Below are 24,681 nucleotides of genomic sequence, written 5' to 3' on the forward strand. Positions count from 1 at the left end.
ATCGCGAAGTGAGAAGTTATTATGTGGGTGTGTGGTTAGTGATTATATATCAGCTTGGTTGGCCGTTGCGCATGTGCAATGAATATAGCCAATGGTATCTGAGCAGTGAATTTGAATTCTACCTTCACCTTATGTGGAAATTTAACCCTTGTGCTCCTCTTACAACACTATAGCCACTCTTTTTATTATAGTGAAATATAAATTATAACACATGCAGTTGTATTTTAACTAGCTAGCTACTCAACTTTGAGGTCATGTACAGTATAAGACCACCTTGTTAGCTAAAAATCTGTATATCTTTACAAAGACCATGCACACGTATAACAATGAGTCTGCATGTCAAGTATAGCTACATAATAATTTATAGGTCCCAGACATGTGAAATTATTACTGTGCAGACCAACTGTCAGCCACTGATGTGCCCATGCAGGAAAAAAACAGAACTATATAGCTATGATTATTAGCATAGCTACATACAGCTATATATGTGTTAATTACTGATTAAAAGTTAATTGTAAATTTGTTGAAAATGTATTATATTCATGTAGCGATATCCAGGAGCAATGTTGGTAAGTTCTTCCATTCATTGATCAATCTTAATTGAATCCATGACCTCATAGTACATTATCTCCCATGTTCTGTCTACACAATTCACTCAGCTTGTCAGAAAATATCTCAACAGTTCTGCGACTTAATATTTGATACTGGTCTTTATCAAACTCATCAGTCTCCACGCACATTAAATGAGAGAGGAGAGTGTCGCTCTAATGCAACACAAAACCACTACAAATGATTTTGAGGGATTTACAGGCTGGGGATTCTCTCAGACGTGGGAGTATGAAGTGTTGATGTAGATACTTGTAGATGTTGGCTTTAATGACTGGCAATGACTGGCTCAGATCAATAGATGGTAATTTATTCTACAGTCTTGATATTCTATGCTATTCTAAATGTGGTGATTGCACATTGGCAGAACAAAGAAATGTGATGGTTAAAAAATCAACAATCTTACCTCAAAATCATTTGTAATGGTTCTGCATTGCATTAGACCCTCTTCTCTCCACTATAACCCTTCTGGTTCACAGCCAATATAGGCATCGTGCATATTAAGTGCCTGCATACCCTACGTTGCAGGTATAAGTGACATCCCACTATGTCTCTCGAAGGAAAAATTAAATCATCTGAAGAGTCACTTCAGAAGGAAATCGCTGATAGCTAACTAATTATGAATCCTGGGAATACGCATCACGTCACAACAACAATATTTTCAAGTAGCTATATCAGAATCCTCACCCTAACCAGGAATTTTCCTTCTGTCTAGTGATACTTTGACAATCACTTTGTTGAATCTGATACAGACTCTGCCAACTTGATTTTTTTTTTTTAAATTCAGTATTCTCATACTCATCTCAGTGAAGTGTCCAACGTTGATAACTTACTGGAGCTATACTGACCACAAGCACAAACTCAATTTCAAACACTATAGAAGAAGCGTATGATGCCCTTGTGTCCCTGGGTCCTAACAAAACACCTGGCATCTCATTTCTCCAAAGATTCTCCAGAGTTGTGCATTAATTTTGTATCCACCACTACACCACCTATTTACTATGTCTCTCAGCATGCAAGTATTCTGCAAGCTGGAAGATTCACAAGATTGTCCCAATTTTTAAAATTGGTGTCTTGGTTAAGAACTATCAACTGATTTCATTACTTTCCATCATTTAGTCACTCAAATTAGCCCTGTCAGTTTAACTTCATATAAGGAGCTTCCATGCACCTTACAAGTCTACCATTTGACTGTAGTATTATCAAACATTTTGCTATGCTTGATTCACCATTTGATTTGATCAAGATTGCCTTATGATTCAATTTATTAGGTCTGCTTTGAGATCTGGATTGGTGATTATAGCATGCACAATAGACAAATTTCATTATTCTGTTGCCTTTAGCAACTTGATTTTACATCATTTGTAGGTGTCAATGTCTAAAGTAACTTCTCCAATTTTTAAAAGGAAAGCATATTAGGTCATGAGATATGAAGTTTGTAGTTTCCCATACCATGTAATGGGCCACGGGCAATCACATTATCAATGATGTATGGAAACACCACAAATTCACCTTGGTAATTTTTACAATCTTACATTGATCCTTTATCTCAATGACTTGTGCAGTCTTGCTGCATTACTCAATAAAATTTGATAACTCAGTTTAAATGTAGGTGTGAGTGTCGAAAATAGCCTCTCCAGGTTTTAATTGGATGTTATATACAGTTCTGACATTTTTGAATCCCATAGCTACATTGGCCCCTCCGATAGATAATGCATGGGAAAACTACAAACTTCAAAATGACATAGCTATCGCATGACCTTTATATATGCTATCTATGCTGTCCTTCATATAAAGCTATTGGAAATCATCACATTTGGAAAAGCATTAAATTTTAACGTCAATTCTTATGCCTAAAAACTACTTCATGTCCTTTTAGCTTGGTCCCACTGATCAGTTTAAAAAATCTTGTCAACAGCCATTCTTTCTTGCCCAATGGAAAATATATGTATTTGTGTTATATACAAATAAGGCAAAAGTGCCCATAATTTTCCTGACAAACCATACATAAAATAGTCCTTGAACATCCGAACGCTTGTTGTAACACTTACACAGTGGCAGTTATTTACAGTTGACTCGACTACAATGTGAGCTCCATATAATTTTCTATAGGATAAATTCATTAAAGTGCACTTGTTTGTCCTTACCCAAATTCGTTAAACTTGGTCTCACTTGATGAGTTGAATCATACTGATTAAGGATCTACCTGAAATAATGGCTTAACTGGCCATTTTACAAAGATACATCACAAAACATACGAAAAAACAAGGTTTATGTCACAGTACTATTTCATAACTGGATGCGTAAATTCACCGTACAAGGCTCTCTCCTCTTTTCCACTGGTCACTGTACAAAATCTTGCATATCACAATTTACGGATTCTGATAAATGTAACCCATCTTCATAAACTGAAGTATGTGGAAGTTATGGTGTGTTGTTTGAAAGACGGTGTTATTTTCCATAATTTGTAATTAGGTTTAAAAATTTAAATGTACAGTAAATGTGTCAAAGTTTTTGATATGTTTAAAAATTGTAGAAGTTACTTTAGACCTTGATACCTACAAATGATGCACATTTCAGGTGACGGTTAATTAATGGTCAATTCAAATTTGCCTATCATATGATCATGCGTACACCACAGGAAGTATGATGTCTTAGTTTACTCCTCTGCAACACAATGAATTGCCATAGTGACAATTTTGACACTAACACTATATAGTTAAATGATGCAGAAACAGTAAACAATATAGCCAGCAGATATATGTATTCATGTCTTTTGTAGCTATATACGCATATAGAATGCATGATCTAGATTCTTTTATCATTTAGGGCAGGGTAAACTACTGGAATAACATGCAGGCATGTACAGTTAGTGTGTGCTGATATTGATTTAAATCAGGGGCGTCAGAGTAAAGTGAAAGTGGTAAGGCTTAGTCTGGGGGCATGCCCCTAGAAAACTTTTAAAATTGCACATTTAGATATGTCATTTGGAGGCATTCTTTGGGGTGTAGTACTGTGTGCAAGGTGCTAGCTAGCTACCTGACAGGTATTTGATGATAAAATTGGAGACTGACCAAAAAGTACCTCCGTAATACTGTTTAACCCCTAACCTTATCATTTGAACCTAATAAACAGTAAGGAATGTTTCCAAAGCAGCTACTAAAAGAAACAAAGCCAAAGCTAGTATAACGGTAATTATTTTTAGAGGCATTTAATACAGACGGAGTCGACATGAAGCTGTTCTGAGTGAAAGACAGGTTAGGTAAGTGTTGTTTCTGTTTATTAAATTAATGCCAAGTATTGCATGTTCACTACTTTTAGTTTTGGTTTTATTGTTTTTGTTTTTTTTTAAATTTTATTGTGGTGACTAGGCTCTGGCCTCACTGGTTGCACCTACTCTAATGCCGTTGATTAAAATTAATTTCAATTTGTGCATGTGGATCCTATGCTCTGCATAATAACTTCCTGCACCAATAATAATACTAGTATTTTTAAAAAATTGTTAATTTAAAAATGAAGTAGAGATCTATGCAATATAAAGTAGTGAAAAAAGAGATGAATGATAGTATTACAGCATAGATCAGTGGGAAAGTCCCCTTATTTTGGCATTGAGCAAAATTATAGCTAATGTGCCAAAGTAGGGACTTTCCCATCGAGCTATACTGTAATACCATCATTCATCTCTTGTTTCACTACTTTTTATTGCATAGATCCCTACTTCATTTTTAAATAAACAATTTTAAAAAAATACTAGTTTGTTTAGTTTTTTGTTGTAGCACAGCTAGCTAGTTACAGCTTATTAAAGTACATACTGTGCCAAAATTGGAAGCACATAGGCCTGTAGTAGCATGCATAGCTTACCTTTGATCATAGTAGCAGTGGTGCTCAGATCTATGACCTGTCTCAGTATGATGGTCCACGTTCTGTTCACCAAGTCCGGAAGTTGTTCGAACGAACAGGCCCTTTCAATTGTCTGGAGCTTAGTCTCGACTAACAGGATGAAGTAATACAATTTCCACTTGAGTACTATCCAATCACATGAATTACTCACTGATCTCGCCATCCGGCATTGAGTGGCTGAGTTAGTGAGTTTAGAGGAACAGTATCAGTCTGTCTCAAGTCTCTTTGTCGATTGTAGTCCAGGCATTGGCAAAAGTCGAAGTGACAACTCAGCCTTAATTTATGTTTCACGTGCAACACTTGAAATTATAAGCGCCCCACTCTATCAGCAGCATAAGCATTTTCTAAAATAATTTTGTTGATTAATTAAACAAATATAAGAAAATTAGGATTTTTCCTTGAATTTGCCACTTGCATTTTTTGTAACATCATTCATCAGTAGTAACACTATACATCAAAGAAAGAATGGCACCATGCAGAGACCCAGTATGATCAATATAGGGTGTGGTACTTGTATGAACATACATGTGAGTGTCAGCTATGGTTTTGTGGTCTTAGATATTGTTGATCATGAAAATGTTACATTTTTAGTAGCTATATGCAATTATATGATCATTATAGGTATGACACCTTGGTTTACTCCTCTGCAGCAATATGAATGCCACATGGAAGAGAAATTTGACAATAATGTCTATTAAATGATGCATGAAAGAGTTATAACAGGAGGCATGGAAGATCTGCAATCACCTTAACATGTCATGCCCAATATAGTTGGGTGATAATAACAGGTATGTGATAAATTCCACAATGGGATGGTGTTTGTGTAGTGGGGCAATTGGAAACAGTGGAAATGAAAACTGGAAACGGAAAGTGGAAATGGTCAAATCGTCATATAAATGTATCCTAGAGTAAGACCCTTGTTTAGTGGCCACCTCTTAAAGACCACCTTCTTATAAAGACCATCTCTGTAGATCTCAAAGATGGCTAAGGCACCTTTTATAAAGATCACCTCTTTACAAAGACCACCTTTTCACATTGCAATAATAGCTATAGGTTCCAAACATCTTATGTCAGACCGCTTATCAAAACATCTAGTTAGACTAGGCTCTTTGTTGATACAGTATATAGGTTGTAGTGTACTAGCTACATTTTACTTGAGTGCAAAATTTTTATATGACACATTCTGGTACTATAGTATTATCTATGCTGGTACAAACTAAGCGATAATGGTGTATGACTTGACTGAAGTGTGGACAAAGAGATGACATTGATATGAGTCATGAAATACATGTTTAAAGCTTACCAAATATTACCATGTAAAGAGGTGGTCTTTATCAAAGGTAACCACACAGTGGTCCTTAGCCATCTTTGAGATCTAATTACAATGTGGTCTTTGTACAGAGGTGGTCTTATAAGAAGGTGGTCTTTAAGAGGTGGCCACTAAACAAGGGCTTTACTCTAGGGTACACAATTTGACCACTTCCGTTTTCCATTTCCACTTTCCGTTCCTGGTTTCCATTTCCACTGTTCCCTGTGTAGTGTGTGTGTGTGTTGGGCTTATATTTGAGGAAGTAAAGTCAAACCCACAATAATTCAAAAATAACCATATATGACTACTAGCTATATCTACCCTACATCTGTAGCTGGCATTTTGTATTGCCACAACACTGTTGCCAAGTGATTACAGAATATTTGAAACATGTCATAATTAAAAATGTACAAGTAAACTATGGTTGAATGATTATCGATATTAATAAAGGTCACATATTGTAGTGATAGTTTTGGTGGTGATTAGCCGTTGCACAATGAATTACAGATATAATGACATGCACGCTATAGCTCTATAAAATTACAACACTATACATTCACAGACCATAGACATCTATACAGACCATACTAATACTGACGTACAAAAAATTATTTTGGGGGAAATTGGGTAGCTGGTTGAGCCATTGTCAGTGCATGTCATTATCTCAGACATTGCATGTTGTAGTGCTTGTGTTGTATATAATGCATATCATGTCAAACACAACATGTCCTGACAACACATCGCGCATATGTGACCGGATTTAGCAAAATCAACCATATGGGCGCAAAAGCCAAAGTGAGAAAACACCAGCATGACGTTGCTGCACTATCAGGCTAACAATTTCCATATCAAACTCGCCTTCAACTTGTTGGGTCTGCTTTTGGTGGACTGTTCTCTGGCGGCTTGTATAACAACACCAGACATCTGTACAGGTCTGTGAACAACAGGGAAGTGTTTTGGGGGGTATACACTCTGGACAGATGAGAAGGGAGCTGAATGTGTGATGTATGTCTGTTTTGTGAGATTTCAGTCTATTTCCAGCCTCTGACGGACTGTTTTGTGGTCTGGTGCCTTCAAATATCGTTCTCGTCCATTTTGTAGTCTATTTCTTGCCCACCCCACCCCACCCCGCCACCCCCACCCCTTTTTGAGGACTCGTGATACAGCAACACCGGTGAAAAAATCTATCTAAAATGGCAGGAAACTCTACAAGGATTACCTTGGCCACTAGCTGCTCTTAAAGGTTGTGAATTGTTCCATCTTTGCTGAAAAATCCATATGTGTAGCTGCCAAGGCTGGTGAGTAACAAGGCTTTAAATTATTAAAATATGTTTTTCTCTGAATCAACAATGCACCCATAAGGGTGATTTTCCAAAATCCAGTCACATATCATGTCATAACACATGTTGTGTCAATCACATTGCCTTGTGACAATAGCATAGCATTATGATAACATATTACATAATGCCATAATATGCATCACATCGTGACAACATATCACACCCGTTGTGCAGGTAGGTAATAATATGCTAATTGGTGACTACTCTTTCTTTCTTGGTGTAAAAGTCCAAACATCACTGAATGGTAAACCAACATTCTTGACAACAGAACAATGATAAAAACCTATAAACCAAGCCACTCTTAAAGTATGCAGTGCATCGACAGCTCATGCACATACATCCTTCAGTTGCTGCACTGCATGAGATGAAATTAAAAATTGGTGTCAACATTTACAGCAAGGAGCTTCATTGTACGCCTGGTTAGCTACGTGGGATTTTACAGTGACGAAATATTTGTTCATGGCTACTGCCAATTTATCTATATCAGTTTATAGACATGTTACAGTAATATAATGACCTTGCAAAGCATGCCAGCCACGTTCAAAGACCAAAATTATGGTACTGATTATCAAATTAACCTCACATTAGCTACTATAATGACAAGTCAAGTAGGCTTTAATTGAAATTTGTGAAGCCACGCACATCAAACAGAAAAATACAAAATAAAAATTCAATACTTAATTTACCAAAAACATGCAATAAACTGATATGTGTATACGTATACATACTGACATGCCCACCAATGTGGTTAATTCCTGCCTCCAGTCAATTTTTGTAGAGAGATGGATATATTACAGGTTTTTGCAATTGAATTCGTCGCCTTTGCAATTGAATTCGTCCCGTTTGCAATTGAATTCGTCGGTTTTGCAATTGAATTCGTCGCTTTTGCAGTTGAATTAGTCGGTTTTGCAATAGAATTCGTCGCGTTTGCATTACAATTCGTCATAAACAAAACGGCTCAAAGAAACCAACCCGTTCATTAAGAGATGAACTATTTATGCCTTGGAGAGTTATATACACTTGAGACACTAGAAGGTAATTGAAGCTGGTAGTACGCGAAGTTGATAGCTGTCTGACAAGTTAATTAGCTTGCTAGCGAGTGACCACACCCATCGCGAATGGCGTAGTAGAGTTTGGAATGTTTTTTTTTTTGTTTTTTTTTTAATGTTATTTAGACAGGGAGACAGCATCAGCAAAAGCTGTTTTTCAGCTGTGCCCTGAACAAGCATACAAAAACAATATAGGTACATATATACACACAATTAACTAAATATGACTTAAATAAGCTAGCTTAAAGCTATTTAATGAGTTCATCTCGGTGATTGAGGTAGGCAGGCTGTTCCATATAGTTGTGCCACGATAATATAGACTTCGTTTGCCATAGTTTAATCGCACAGCAGGTACATACAAACGATGGACATTGCGCCCTGCACGACCTGTGACGGATAAAGCAGATTTGAAGGTGGAAAGTAAGTAGGAGGGTGATAGCCTTTTTAAGATCTTGTATACTTGTATGGCAATATGAAATCTGCGACGTTCAACTAAAGTAAGATTAAATGCAGAAGATCTGGCAGAGTCATATGATGAAAACCGTGAATGAAGATCTTTCCAGTCTCTTAAGTCACAAGTCGTGACAAGAAAATTATTACAGCACAAAACAGTTTCTTTGTCATTAAAACACACAAAACATCGCAGTAAAACAAGCCAAAGGAACAGCCACCAAATACACCGCGCCATTTTACATGTTGTTGGAGAGGCTGTAGAGGAAGAATTATTGCCTTATAAAGAGTTGTTTACTACTGTTGTACTTGAACAAGTTCTTGTAGCAGCTGCTACATCATGTTTTCATGTTTGCTCCAGCTGCCATTCTTGTTATGGACGAATTTAACTGCAAAAGCGACGAATTCAATTGCAAAAGCGACGAATTCAATTGTAAACGGGACGAATTCAATTGCAAAACCGACGAATTCAATTGCAAACGGGACGAATTCAATTGCAAAGTCGCCGAATTCAATTGCAAAGTCGCCGAATTCAATTGCAAAAACCTGTATCCTCCTCGAAATGAACATTGTTTAGGTACGAAGTGGCTGGCAGGAATGTCTATAAGGTCATTAATTATCTTGAACATCATAATACATTTACTTCTCTTTCTCCTTTGCTATAGAGTGGGTAAACTGAGCTGGTTCAACATTCTAGAAACACTGGAAAGTTTAAAATTATTGTAACAAAATCTTGCAGCAGTTCTTTGGATACTTTCTAGCAAGTTTACAAATCACATGTATAATTTACTTTAGTAAACTAGCACTATGATATATAAATCAACAGTGTAATTTAGTAGCCATACGTTGTTGTTTAGTATTGATAGTTAGAATTCATATCAATATTACTTAGATATGCATCAAATGGAAAGCATTTGTGGCATGTGATCCAGCATAGGATTCAGCAAACTTAGTACAAGCTTTGGCAGCTATTGTGAGCACTTGCACTAATGAGAGCAGCCTGGCAAAGTGGAGTATCACCATTACCAATGCCCCTGCCAGTGGTTCCACCAATTATGTCACTGTTGTCACTGACCGGCTTGAGCCCAAATCCTATACTGTGTAAGAGTAGCCAGCAAGAGTGGCATAATTAGTGGAATTACTGGCAAGAGAGTTATTGACAATGACAGGGGCATTGGTAATGGTGATACTCCACTTTTCCGGGTTGCTCTCATTAGTGAAAGTGCTCACAACAGCTGCCAAAGCTTGTATTAAGTTTGCTGAATCCTATGCTGGATCACATCCCACAAATGCTTTCCATTTGATGCACATGCATCTAAGTAATATTGATCCCATCCAAAAACAGCTTATAGCTGTAAAAAAAGTGCGCGTCCAAGTAAAGCAGAGTTAACTGCGACAAAAAGTAATGATATCATAATGCGGCCATGTGCGAGGTGTGCAAGTTGTAATATTAGCTAATCAGATAATACAATGTTATTGTTAAAGTGTTAATGAGAACTATGTGATGCTGCTAGTTTTGAAGTGTGTGAGCATCTTCATAAATGCCACATAAATTTAATTCTCAATAAAGCAATGTGTATAGATTCTCTGATAGTAATAAATAGTTTGAGTTTGGCCACCTTTCCTTTGTTCGTAGCATTGCTGTATACAGGAAAGGCGGCCAAACTCAAACTATTTATTACTATCAGAGAATCTATACACATTGCTTTATTGAGAATTAAATTTATGTGGCATTTATGAAGATGCTCACACACTTCAAAACTAGCAGCATCACATAGTTCTCATTAACACTTTAACAATAACATTGTATTATCTGATTAGCTAATATTACAACTTGCACACCTCGCACATGGCCGCATTATGATATCATTACTTTTTGTCGCAGTTAACTCTGCTTTACTTGGACGCGCACTTTTTTTACAGCTATAAGCTGTTTTTGGATGGGATTTCAATACTTTTTGTTAGAATAAGCAATGCACTGTTGATAACAGTAGGTGAGTCAGTAGTTTCCATGGTTTTGACAGAAACCCCAGATTACAGTGACAGAATATTAAAATATAACTGTAATTTTAGTGGCCAGGGCCGCCCACATTGGGGGTAACTGGGGTATTTTTCCCCCTACCACAGCCTGAAAGGGGCCACTTGAATACCTGTTTAAAGAAAGATCGATATACTCTAATAGAGCAGTCAGGATCTAGACCCTTCCTTGCCCCTGGGCCCCTCTTTAACTCTTTTCCCTGGGCCCTCTAATTTCTCTGGACGGCCCTGTTAGTGGCATGCAACTGCAGTCAACTAACACCCATTTTAACTAGTAAACCCTTAACAACACTTTGCCTTTCATCTTGTACTGCATTGAAACGATCAAGATACTCTATTAGAGCAGTCACAAAACAGCTGTAACACAGCCATAGGCGGCGGAAAGGGGGGGGGGCTTAGCCCCCCCTCAGAATGATATCACACCGAAATTATCTTTCTTGGAGTGGGGCTGAAAACCGTGATAAAGATCGAGATACTCTAATAGAGCAGTCACTCTAATAAAGTATTCAGTGTGTAGCGAGCTATGTAAGGATTTTTATGTAGTTTATCAGCTAGAAATGGTAGCTGGTGAGGTGGAAGCTCTTGTCAGTTGGTTGCGACCTTTTTTTTTTTTTTTTTTTTTTTTTTTTGGTCTCACCTTACTAAACTATAGAAATAAGTCTGGGTCAGCCCAGCCCCCCTCATATCAACTACTTGCTCCACCGCTGAACACAGCAATCAATATTTAGCATAGTTACAACTTCTGCTTAGCATCGGATTGTATAGTTTAAATTACTAGCTACTTACAGACTTTACAATATAAAAATATGGCACTTGTAGAAATGTGACTGTTTTATTAGAGTATCTCGATCTACTTCAAGCATTGACTAATTCAAGTGAAGAAGCTACGCCCCTGCCAAGAGATCTTGTGAAATGAAATGAGAATAGTAAAGAAAAGGCAAGTATGTACAGAGACAATAGAGGGGCGCGTAATTATGTCCTGTTGTAAATAAACGCCTTTAAAATTTATATTACTACTAAATAAACGCACCAGAATAGGCTTGTGTGGCTGTTGTCTCCAAGGTTGTCTCATTATTTGTCTTTTCGTGTTGAAGGGATTTAGTCGCAATTGGTGAGTTTAACTATACATGTATTTGTGTTGTAAAACTTAATTGTAAAAAGGCGATTAGCACATATCATGATAAACATGTATTTGTCACAGTAGAGTCTCTCACGAAGTCACGATTATTATGAGACATTGGACCAGGGTAAAAAATTTACTGCTATATTTAGAGGTTGTAGCGTTTGTATATCTTAGTATCTTAATAAATAATCCCCCATGATCACTAATCACTAATAGTACAGTGAAAACTGGTCATTATTCAGGCCGTAGGGACAAAATTTTCTAACCTTGCCTTTTAAAGAGGTGGCTGCATTATGCGGCCTTAAAAAAAGGTAAGAAGCATGCTGTTCTAACTGGCTATAGAGATGGATTTAGTGTATGACAGCGTATGAGACAGTGAGTGCTGGCAGCAAGGGGGCAGCCAATCTGTTAGAGCACCAAAAGCACTGCTTCAGACATAGGCAGTTGACTGTCAGCCCCAAGTGTAAAAAGTTTCACTGTTGGTCCTTATAAGCTCCTGATGAAGAAAGTGATGAAGTCATTATCCATAGGATATATTTTTCAGAGTATCCATTTCAGTTCTACAATATAGTAGCCAAGCATAAGATGAACATAACACAGCATTCCAGTAGTTTAGTGGTGACCACAACACTGCCTGAGTTAAACTGTGGTGAGATTTGAGACTACCAGAAGCCCTGGAATGTCTTCAACACATGAAATACCAAATATCTAATGCCTGGCTTTCATCCACAGTGGACCTGTCTTGGTGGCCACTTGTACAGAAGGGAAACAGCTAGTTGCCACACCCCTTAATTATCAATTTGTAAAATCGTTAGCAAAATTGTGTGTGCGAGCAAGTGCGATGTGGCAGTGCCGTGTATATGGTTGCTGCCTAGCAGTGACACATCACGAGTATTGAAGTCACAATGCGTTACTGTATCATCCATCTAAATACAATCTCTGAATGTGTCATTTTGTGTAGAGAGCAATCTTCCACAAGAAGTGACCTGCAGGTTTCAGTGTATATTGTTAACCATTAATATTGTTCACAATATTGTGAACTATATGTACAGTGAAACCTCACTTAGTGGCCACCTCTTTAATAAGACCACCTCATTATATTGGCCACCTCTAGTAGGTCCCAAATATAGCTAAGCATTACTTATGACCTCATTAATAAGGCCACCTTGTTATTCAGGCCAAATTTTTTGGTCCCACAGCCTGCCATATTAATGAGGTTTCATTGTACTTATGTGAATTTTTATTTTTCGTAACTTTTCTTCAGGTTTACTGATGGGCACTATGAAGCATTGTTGACTGGTACGTGTATAATGTGGTGACTTGAAATGCTAAAACAGTACGTAGCGTGTCTTGTATGTACATGTAATGTGTTGTAATGTGTCCACACATCCACACATCTTAGAAATAAATGTAATTGTATTCTCTATAAATAGTCAGTTCCATTGTGCCACTGGGTCATAAGTTGGTTGAGTATGGATCATCCAGGGCACTTGAGTCACATTTTGTCCTGGCCAAGTGGATCTCATCCACTGACAGAATATACAGGATCAGATCACGTGTATAAATTACGGTGGAACTTGTTTATTGCCACCTTCACTCATTCAGCAGGTAACAGTGTATAAATTCTCAATTGGAATTGGCTTTTCAAGAGTGGTTGTCTTTCTATACTAGTGGCCATTAAGATAGGTTGTACTGATAGAGTGTACATACTAGAGATGCAACAATATCCTCCACTTAGTGTCGTTTGATAGTGATGCAATGGAGACTATGTATTATTGCATTTAAATACTATACTATTATATTGCAACTCTAGCACGTATTTATAACAGGAATGTTTGTTAACCGTTTAGACATACTGGAGCCACACCCACTCATCTGGATTCTACAAATGGAGTCATACCAACTTGTTGTCATCATACTCACTCGTTACTCCCATTGTGTTTGGATGAATATACATGCCGTCATGTGAGACTTGCTACCATGGCGGGCCACTGGAAAACATTTGCATAGCAGTTATATTACAGTCATTATTGTACAATTCTTACATTATTGTTGTGAAAAGTGTTTGGTATTCATGTGTCTCCTCTGTATGTTGTAATTACATGTGTAATTTTGTGTGGGGGTGCTATAAAATGCAATAATGCATGGTGACAATTGTATTAGGCGATTTTGCACACTTCCTTTTAAGCTAGCTACATGTGCTAATTACTCACAGCTTGTGTCAACAACTGGTAACCGCAGTTGTACTCTTGTGTCATTCTTTAAGCCGCGCCCTTAGAGGACAAATTATGTGGGGGCGACTAATTTCAAAACGAAGGATGGTATGCAGCACCATAGATTAGCTATATCTATGGACTATAATCTATGGCAGCACACTTCTTGGTGGCTATATGTACTGATTAACTACATAGAGCGCCAGTTCATCAATACCCAGAGACCGCAGTTGTGCTCTGCGTCATTCTTTAAATTCCGAGTAAAATTCTTAGAGAGCAAATGACGTGGGGGCGACTAAATTCAAATTTCAAACTAGCCATTCTCGAAAACAAATGTTTCAATCTGAACGAAACTTTCAGAACAGTTTAAAGACACATTGCCCTACATGCCAAGCGAGTATTGCGGAAAACAACAATCTGGGATTTGTATTTGGCCTCTAGGTCGACTGAGGACGACTGAAACTTCGTTTGGTGCTGAAATCACGACTGTAGGGTAATCATGTATGGTGAAATCGATGATGTGAATCTTGAGGTGATTGAGTGAATACTGAAGCGATAACAGGGCGATCAATGTTCGGAATGCACAAAGGAACGCAAGGCATACACCTGCGGTTGCGTCTAACCGCATGCGATAAAAAAAAAAAAAAAAAAATGAAACGTCCCCTTTCATGTCGGCAATCTCGATCACGAAACAATCGGCATGGATTTGCTTCACTGCTTGTGTGGTAGTTACTAGTGACACGATGAGTTCAACTCCAGAGTTTCAGAGGGATAGCGTAAGTGACGGGTGGATTACAGGAAGGCCAAATTTGAGAACGTTCGTTCTTGTAAAATCCTCACGTAGTGGTCGCGTCATTTATTGTCTGCGGCGCGCGTTTCTGCTTTACTGGCCGCGCGACTCACTACCGTGAGTCTTGATATGAATTCTAACTATCGATACTAAACAACAGCGTATGGCTACTAAATTACACTATTGATTTATACATCACTAGCATTGGTACCTGCCCTACGTGCAGGACCATCTCCACATTAAACATTTTAATGCCAGGAAGAGGGACCAAGCATTAAACACCAGCAGTCCAGCACTGCTAATGTAGCTATGTAGGGTACATGGTGATGTCACATTTTTTAAAGAGCATGAGGTTTTTCCTTATGTCATTAATGATGCAAAACACTAAAGCCTTTGGTTTTGACAGGAATGTAGTTTAATTATTCAATGCGTCTTCCCTACCAGTGACTTCAACATGCTGTATAGAACAAACGAAACCTTTGCTGCTTTACATGACAACAAATGCAGCAATAATTATTGGGAACCAAGTATAAATATCAGTGTCCTATATTTGCTGTGTAGCATGCATGTCGATAGTGCTTTAAAGTACATGATCCTTATGCAGTACATAATATAGTAAAATAATGAGCATGTAGGTCTAATTAGTTAAACTGCATGTGAGCTAAGGCAATTGTATACAGTATACCCTACATTACATACAGGTTGTGTACACATGGTACAGTTTCAGTTTCTACATTATGATGTTTACCTTGCCGACTGTCACAAAGAGAAATGAACTTGGGCATAATTTAAAGCCAACACAATTTGCAGTTATAGTTACTGCATGGCAAGCAAAGATTCAGAACTTGTCCTATGCTATGCACTTTCAGTTCTGATGTTGCAGTGATACATATACCTCTTGCCATACAAAAACCCAGTTTTGAAACACCTGCAGTGTAATTGACCATTAAGGTAATGTACGAATCTTTAGAGTGAAAGCATGTAAGCAGGATTAAGTGAAACAGTTGTGCCAGGTCAGATGCAGTTCCTTGATGTAAACTATGGATCTGCATGGTTCCAGTATTATCATTTTTCAGATGCACAGTAGTGTTTTAGTGTCCAATCATGCAAGCTGCCTATTTACTACAGCAGTATTGAGGTAAGTCTGAATAAACAATTTTGCATGTCAGTGCACACCTATGTGCTTAAAACAAAGATGTAGATATTCTGGATACTTGTGAAAGAAGCTTTTACCTACTCTAATACAACACACTGGACCAACATACAGATGGACAAGCATGTTGGCAATTTTCCTGCCCTATCCCAAAAGTGCTATAAGAGTCCCTATGATGTGAGGCAGTTAAGTGCCAGTGCTGAAAAACTGAGCATAAGAGTTTGTAGACGAAGACTTCAGATAGAACAAAAAGGTGCATCAAAAAGGTCCCAAAAGCGAAAAAAAAAAGTTATGACCTAGGTGGGGATTGAACCCTGGCTGGTTATAATAACTTGGGGTTATGGGAGGTGCACAAATAGCCACAGTTGTTTATCAGTGGTTTTGACAGGAATGTAGCTCAACTTTTCAGTGATCCTTCCCTACACCAGTGCCTTCATCGCCCTATAAAGAGCGAACAAAAGCACGTATTAATTTGCTACAACAACACTCGAGTTGCCAGATGATGGGCGTTTAATTTCGCTAAAGTCCCGTCTCCATACGTGCTTTGCATGCCGAGATACGATGAGCTAAAAGTGTTCACAAAAAGGTACTGAGTAGAAAGAAAAAAAATCTGTCAACACGTGGATTCGAACCCACGAACTCTTACACGCTAGTCAGGCGTTCTACCACTTGAACAGTATGTGCTGTGGTTCTCAAAGGAATGTTGCTCAAGTTGTTAGACGCAATCTGTGAATTTGCGCAGTTTATAAATTGCGCTGCGCATTTTGTGAATTCATAAAATGCGCAACAATTTATAAATTGTTGCGCAATTTGTGAACTACCGTAAGAGCTGCGCATTTTATGAACTCTTTGGATTCTGGTCCATTCAGTGTACCACCGTTACGTTCTTGGCTGATCAAGTGCGTATTATGGCTGCTTTCAGAGCCCCACAGATTGGGAAGTTTACTGCTCTGCCCACAGATTGGTAGATGGCATGGATTGCAAATGATGCTACGTGTTTACGCCTGGTTATTAATGATTCTAATGGTCTAATGTGATCCTATTTTTTCATTTTCTTTTATATAACTTTAATAAGCCCCTTGATAGCTATATGTTTACTACAAGGAACATGGGTCAAGACGGTTCCGCTTTCTCTGTCATCTCTCCCTCCAAGGTTCCTTTGCGTACTCTGCAGTTGGATTGGATAAGGTGCATTCTGTCTGATCAAGTTCCTGAAGGGAGTACACATCCAACACCATGCCCCTGATGTACTAGCTAGAACACAATATTTATATTCAGTATAGATCTAATTGATTTTTTAATATTCAAATTCAGCTTGTGACAAATTAAAGTTACAATTTTAACTTGGAATTAGCTCCAATACAGCAGTTAGCTATACACAAACACAGGCCCATTCTTTGAACAGCATGGCCCTACAAAGTTAAAACTGTTTTCGTCCTGTGAAATTGCCACTTCATGCCTTCTTAAGCACTGTCTGTGGTACCCCCATGAGCAACTACTGCACCTGACCTACAGAGTTCACACACATAAATACAAGATTCGTTAATGTAACTAGAGCTTACCAAGGGAGTTGTATCATCATCCACCAAACCAATCATTCCACAGGAATGGCAATAGTCATTCAATGGTTGTAAATAAACAAAAAATATATTTTTTCTTCACAGGATTATAATTATCACAAGGCATTGACTTCTATTGATGCACTATACTACGTAAATCAGTGTGCGAAATAACTTTTCAGACGTGTCCTGTCGTACTGTCAGGGCATTGTGAAATTTGAGTGGACATCAAGCAATTTGACCGGACATTTTAACTTCTATTGTTTCTCCTTTCCTGTGTTTCTACCACTTGTATGTTTGTTTCAAACATTGGGGCCTGCACCAATGTACTGTAGAGCTGATTAGCTACTGGCCACATGAAAGGGCTTCTATGGAATCAATTGGGCCTTTGTAGGAAAAGAGTTATGAGGACTTCAGTCAAAGCCTTCTGCTTGTCTTGGAATGATATAGCTACCCTGTATATGGTCAAACTTAGCTTAGGCTTAGAATATATAGTGGCTCTATCACAGATGCATTGTTCATTCTAGCTTAAAATCCGGTTGTGCTGATATCATAAATACCACAAGTGAAAGTACTAATGGCAATCAGATTATAAATACATTTTACTACTAAAGTGCATGTGACTGATACAGTAGGCTGGCACAACATAGTAAACTGTTAACCTCAGAGGTAAACTTGGGCATGCCTTTGTGGTCAGTACAAGCCAACAACACATATCTTAATTACATGTCAATACCATCATGTCTGGCCTCCCTCCTAGCCCAATCCTAACACTATAAACTTTGAAAGGACAGTATTTCCGGACAAATTCAATTATAGGCTGACACCTGGTGTAATTGACCGGAAATTGTCCAGTGACCGACCATTATTTCGCACACTGGTAAATGCATGTGAACACCATACCATTGACCTAGATGTCAAACCAATGCATGCACTTAAGTTTTGTCTACAATGTTTAACTTAACAATGTCTAACTTTTGCATACTGCTATTTCATTCTTTCAGCATTCTTTCGGTACTCTAAGTCTGCTGCCTCCCGAATTGCCTTATGGCGATCACAAGTAGTGAGGTGATCATATGATTTTTCACTGTGTTTTTGCTAACAGAATAATAACATATTGCTGTAAACATAAGGGCATTGCTGAAATCACATAGACAGAACACCAAACACTACAGTTATAACAAAACCTCCATGCTTAAACAACTTGATAAAAGAAATATAGGCCTCACACAACAAGGACAAAGATTTTCACTGAAACTAAACATTTTCACTTCTTGATATGAAAAAGCCTTGATCCCACAGAATGTATTTATACATGGCTTGTGTAGTTATAACTAGGAGGTTTCACTGGTCAAAAAAGCTATAGCAGTCTACACAAAATTGGTAATGATTTGTACCTCTGAGACTCCGACTCCATGTGATCAGGTGGTGATGATGTATCATCTGTAGGAGATGCTATAGGAGATACAATTTGATTTGACAATGGTTTGTCAGGTAACAGTGGTGGCACACTTTGACATGCTTGCTGTGGTGACATCCTTGAGCTAGATAGTGGTGATGCACTTCTACTTGGTCACTGTGGTGACATCTTTGAGCTAGATGGTGATGTACTTCTACTTGGTCGCCGTGGTGGCATCCTTGAGCTAGATAGTGGTGATGCACTACTACTTGGTCGCTGTGGTGACATCCTTGAACTAGATGGGGGGTGATTAACTTCTACTTAGTCGCCGTGGTGACATCATTAAGCTAGATGGTGGTGATGTACTTCTACTCAGTTGTTGTGGTGACATCCTTGAACTAGATGTTGGTGGAAACACAGTTGGTGGTAATTCATCAAATAGCAGTGACACATCATCTAGTTGAAAGCGCCACATGATTTTTTTACATCACTATTGAACCACTAACCATCTTTGATAAGATCAGTTAAATCCTCTTCCATTATACAATGGTCAACTCCTTCGGGAAGTTCAGCAAATGGGGCTAACCTTGGCGGCTGGCCAAACACCACTTCATATCAGCTTTGTTTTAAAGTGCGACACACTTGAACATTTAAATTATCTGCAAGGGCACATTACATATTAGTTGGACTCATACTAGTACTTACATTGAATACATGGCAGCCAGTCAGTCCAAGATACACAGTTGGAATCCTTGTGCTCACATTTAAATGCTTGCAACTGCATTTCTACAAGATGGTTGCCCTTTTCAATTAAACCTTGTGACTGTGAATGGCGAGGTCTACCATTGATTATTGTCACTTCTCCTGGCCACGACTTCAATATTTCTTTAATAACTTCATTAAAAAATTTCCTTCCATTATCTGACTGCAATATTTTGGGGAGCCCAAAATATGGGAAAACCTTGTGCACAAGCCCACTAGCTACTTCAATGGCGCTCTTGTTTATCAGTGGCCATAGCACGTAAAACTTTGACCAGTGGTCCATGTAATGTGCAATGTAGCAATAGGAATCATCTGGCATGTGCCTCATATCTATCAAATCAATCTAAAATAAGCAAGAGTGAATAATCCTCTATGTAAATTATACTCTCTCCCACAACAAACCTGACAACGGTGTTAAAAATCCTAATGAAATGATTGGCTTCAAAGGAGCAGTACAATTCTGTGGCTGCTTCAGCTGGCAAATATGGCATGTGCTACAAAAATATTGAGCTGCCTCCCTTGGCAAACCTTCATACATTCTTTGGACCTACAATAGTAACACAATTAGAAATTATGATAATTGTGGGCAAGTTTGTTAAATACACATACTTAAGAATGCCGAGAAATATAATTAGACATACAAACAAAAGTGGGCAAAGTGTGAAATAGGTACTGCTATCAAATACTAAAGAAAATAAATGGCGCCTCTCAGAATGTTGTAGTTGAAAACCATACGAGATGAAAATGAGTTTTGAATAGTCTTAGTGTATCAAAATCCTGTATTTTTTAAAAATCGTCAAAACCCATTTTTTGTCTGCCTGACTGTCTGTCTGACTTGTCACAACGTCAGAGGCCAAACCAAAGCAAGTAGTACATGGCCACCACAATAACAAACTCACGGATAAACCTTTCTGGTTCTGACAAGTGTCTGTTTTCTGTTATATTACATGATCATCTCCTTCATGCAAGGAAACCATAATAATAAGGTGTTAAATTTCTGTATAGACACTTTCCTTAGAAGAACAAGTCAAACAACTATTTGACATTTAAACTACTGACAGATACAATACATGTAGCTTCAATGATACAATGACATGACTGGACCACACTCTTAAACAATCAGAACACATACATGCCACACTTCAGAGCTACACAATTATGTCCTTTAATTGCAGTCAGCTGCTGTTGAAAACAAAACAATGGGAACTGCACTCCTATACCTTTAAGTATTGAAATCAAGACACTCTAATAAAGCAGTCATAGCCAAATGTGCATAACATAACTTTGCCATAACAAGAACAGTTAACACACTAGTGCAATCAGAAACAAGTTGATGTTGTGCTACTTCTAAAAACCAAGCACCATGCAGCTAGCTAACTCATCTGGAATTATCCATTACTATTTTACTATTTTAACCAATTCGTTATATCCCTGATAGATATATGCCAATATATTATGGTCAACATCCAAACCAAATTTTCAAACTCTTCTAAAGTTATGGCTATGAATATAAGCACTTGTAGTCAGTATATTCACTGTTCAAATTGATTTCTTTGCTCAATTTTCAACTGTGTAGCACTATATTCCCAAAACTACTTCCACAATAGGCTAAAACATTAGTTGATCATCTTAGCAAAAGCCTGCATTGCACGCACGTAATGATTTCTTTTATTATCTCAGTATTATTTCCAACTCAGTACTCCAAGGAATGGACTCACATGTTTAGTTACAAAATTAAATTAAGCGTGGCTTTAATATAAACATAGGACCACCCCATCTTCACTATATTATGCAGTCTCAGTGACCATAAAACTTGGTGACACTTTAATAATATGACAGCATACACAATAGGCCAGTTTCATGTAAGGGAAAGTATTTTAATTGATCTTTTAATTGTGGTTGCGCAACCACTGGATGCTGTGGTTAGCCATAAAAATGTACAGAAACCATTGGGAAACGGACAACCACGGACACAAAATCTATTGTCACATAGAATGTAATGGAAATATCCGAGTTTTTAAAGCAGCACTGTAGACTACATTGATTTCTACGCCCTGTGGTGTTTGTCTGCTGTAAATACGCTAAGCCACTAGCAAGTTATGAGCCAATAAAGGTTAGAATGCGTGATAAAAATGTTTTTTGGAGACGAAACACACAAGCAGCTACTTGTTATTCTTGTTTACCAGATGTACAGTACAAGAGCAAGCCGTACTATCACCTGGATGATGTATCTGGGCTCCCTGAACAAGTGGTTAACTTATTAGCTCTCATGCCAATTCAGCGCTTTCCTGCGAAGCGATTCGCAACAAAAACTATTGTTAAGACTTGTTGAAGTTCCTGTGTTATTTTCTGACTTCGAACTTACAAATATCAGCTGTGGAAGGCCTTGTCTGGTGACATTTCTAACTTCACCACCCTATTAACTCGGGCATCTTTCGTCCTATTCACAGTGGACAACCACGAAACGAAAGAGAAATCAATGTAGTTTCTTTCCGTGTACAGAAAATTAGAACATACCGTATACTTTGTAAGTTACCGAAGTTTTGCTGCCGGTTATCATCGTTTTCCCAATGGCTTCAATACATTTTTATGGGCATCCACAGCATCCAGTGGTTACGCAATAGACAATTAACACTGATTGCATTCTTAAGGCCTTATGTGAAACTGGCCTATTCCCATACCTCTGCAAGCGTTTTCTTGTAGCCTACACGCCCATTTTCCGTTGAGTGCACACGCTCTAATATATCATAAAACTTCTCAGCTGTTGCCACTATGCGATGATGACCAAAGACAGTTTTGTCATTATCATTCTGTAATATAGTTTTGTGAAGAGAGGCACAAAAAACCATCATTTCTTACTCTTTGCTTGGCTGGCAGACATAGGACATTTTCTAACTTCAACTCTGGATAGTTTAATAAAGCAAACTTCTTCGTTTTAATAACCCAGAATTTGAAGGAGTTTGAAACATCACTATGACTTCAGTCTTTCAATTCCATTCAAAACGTCTATGATTTTCTTAGCCTTCTCCTCTGATACTGTCTTGCTTGTAGTGGTGTGATCAAAATACTTCGTTCTGCAGAACTTTTGGAACAGCTCTCTGTGACCTTCTTTCGACATACTGACTAGCTAGCTAACTCGTTGAAGCTCACACCTCGCAAGCACTATAACCACGAGGTCTCGTGAACCACCAGGTGTGAAACGAAATTAGGTCTTAAATCGCGTGAACTACCAGGTACCGGTGGAAATAAGATGTACGTGGCTCTAAGAATAACCGGTACACCGGTGGACATAGACACTCCGTAATTGGCCAGGCTGGATGAGAAACTAATCATCACCGAATAGGGGCCTTAGGTAAAACTAAGCCCAAACAAGCTTTCAGATCGACCCGAAACGCTTTCAACAAGTTGCTACGGAATTTTAAAATAATCTCATTCAACGGAATTTTCTAACTGACTGATTCCTTCAGACAAGCGTAACTCGATAAGGGCTAAGGCTACTGGCTTGATTTTTTCACTGTTCGACGTCGCTTCTGCCCGACAGGTGCCTTTTGGCATACCGCAGTACGTACAATGCATTCTTCATGGACTTACCAGTGTCCTCCTTTGTGTCCCATTCATCTTTGCTGACAGCGAAAGGTGTCGATTTGGCGGTAGCACGTGATGGCTTCCCTTCGTAACGGAAATCGTCCGTATTTTTCATAGTGGCTATTTTGATTGCAGAAGTGCTTTTCAAACAGTTCTTGATTCGTACTGCTGTGTAAAGGGCTGAACATAGCCTACAGCGAAGTGTAATGGATACTTCACTTTTTATTATTGTTTTTTATACTTCGCTTTTCAGACGATAACATAATTGGGGCGCGCGGTACGATTTCTTTCTTTTCGTACGCGTGGATTGCAGAGGTGCTTTTCGAACAGTTCTTGATTCGAAATGCTGTGTAATGGGTTGAACATAGCTGACAACAAAGCGTAATAGATACTTCACTTTTCAGACGATAATTAATATTGCAAAATTAACTAACTCATCTAAAGTTTACGACGCGACTAAACTAAAGCAGGTACAATAAACTAAACTATAATACAGAGGATATAGACATGTTAGGCATGAGTCACTATAAGAACAATTCAAGGAGTCTTTTTGGGAACTGTTCTAAAGATCTATAAGGCCACAGTATACCGTATAGCTCCAAATTTTCGTGGTCTTAAATTTTCGTGAGCGATGGAATAATTTGACAAATATAAAATTTCGTGATAAAATTTTCGTGAATGCAGCAACATTTCGTGAACGAATAATTCTTGTAGGTGCTACTCAAAGGTTGCTGGTGAGGGAGTTATCAGCAATTGCGCTATGAATATGATTTAAGTAACCATTATACAGACAGCTGGCTGCTATGCCATAGCTACATGCGTGTAGGTCACGAACCACCACGGGACGATCGCGACACCAGAATCCATTTCAGTGCCATTTTCAATAAGTGTGTGAGATACTGAACATATCAATCAGTGCTATAGCTATACGAGGATGGATGATGCTAGCCTTGCAGTGGTAACATACGAATATAATTCGAAAATTCGAGGTTACCATGTATATCAAGAAGTATGGACACCTTTTCTTGGTGAAACTCTGCCATGCTCGCCAGAAGATGGAAACTTACACGACCCATTCTGTGTGAAAGTAACCAAAAGAGATGTTGGAACTGTTGGACATCTGCCAATAACAATAAGCTCTTCATGCTCAGTGTTTTTGCAGATGGGAGGAGCAATCTCTTGTAGAGTTACTGGAAGCAGATGCTATTCTCGAGATTTAACCAAGGTGGGTTGGAGATACCGTGCGTATTGGTGTTTCAGGGTAGCAACTGTCTTGTCTCTAAAACAAAGAAAATGTTGCAGCTATGTGAGCAAAAACCAAACAATATAAAAGCTACTACTGCACAAGACACACCAAAGGAAGCCTTAAAAGATGGGGAAGATCTCCCAGGAAATCCAGCCAAAAA

General features: G+C 38.3%; 2 long non-coding RNA genes across 3 annotated transcripts; one reads left to right on the top strand and one right to left on the bottom strand.

The window, feature by feature from the left end:
- The first annotated feature begins 10,481 nt into the window (after window positions 1-10,481).
- On the top strand, window positions 10,482-13,968 carry LOC136260848 (uncharacterized). The gene is made up of 3 exons (XR_010703695.1): window positions 10,482-11,802; window positions 13,079-13,150; window positions 13,665-13,968. It is a non-coding gene; the product is annotated as an uncharacterized lncRNA (long non-coding RNA).
- Window positions 13,969-17,254: 3,286 nt separating this feature from the next.
- LOC136261381 (uncharacterized) lies at window positions 17,255-23,431 on the bottom strand. 2 transcript variants are annotated; one of them, XR_010703876.1, is made up of 9 exons: window positions 22,550-23,431; window positions 22,372-22,500; window positions 20,093-20,237; window positions 19,634-20,033; window positions 19,435-19,587; window positions 19,042-19,384; window positions 18,927-18,984; window positions 18,505-18,627; window positions 17,255-17,474 (listed from the first exon to the last, which is right to left on the bottom strand). It is a non-coding gene; the product is annotated as an uncharacterized lncRNA (long non-coding RNA). The 2 variants fall into 2 exon arrangements; XR_010703877.1 differs by lacking the exon at window positions 22,372-22,500 and having other exon boundaries at window positions 23,282-23,429.
- Window positions 23,432-24,681: the final 1,250 nt, after the last annotated feature.

The sequence above is a fragment of the Dysidea avara genome, chromosome 7 (genome assembly GCF_963678975.1).
Source record: "Dysidea avara chromosome 7, odDysAvar1.4, whole genome shotgun sequence".
NCBI classification, from domain to species: Eukaryota; Metazoa; Porifera; class Demospongiae; order Dictyoceratida; family Dysideidae; genus Dysidea; species Dysidea avara.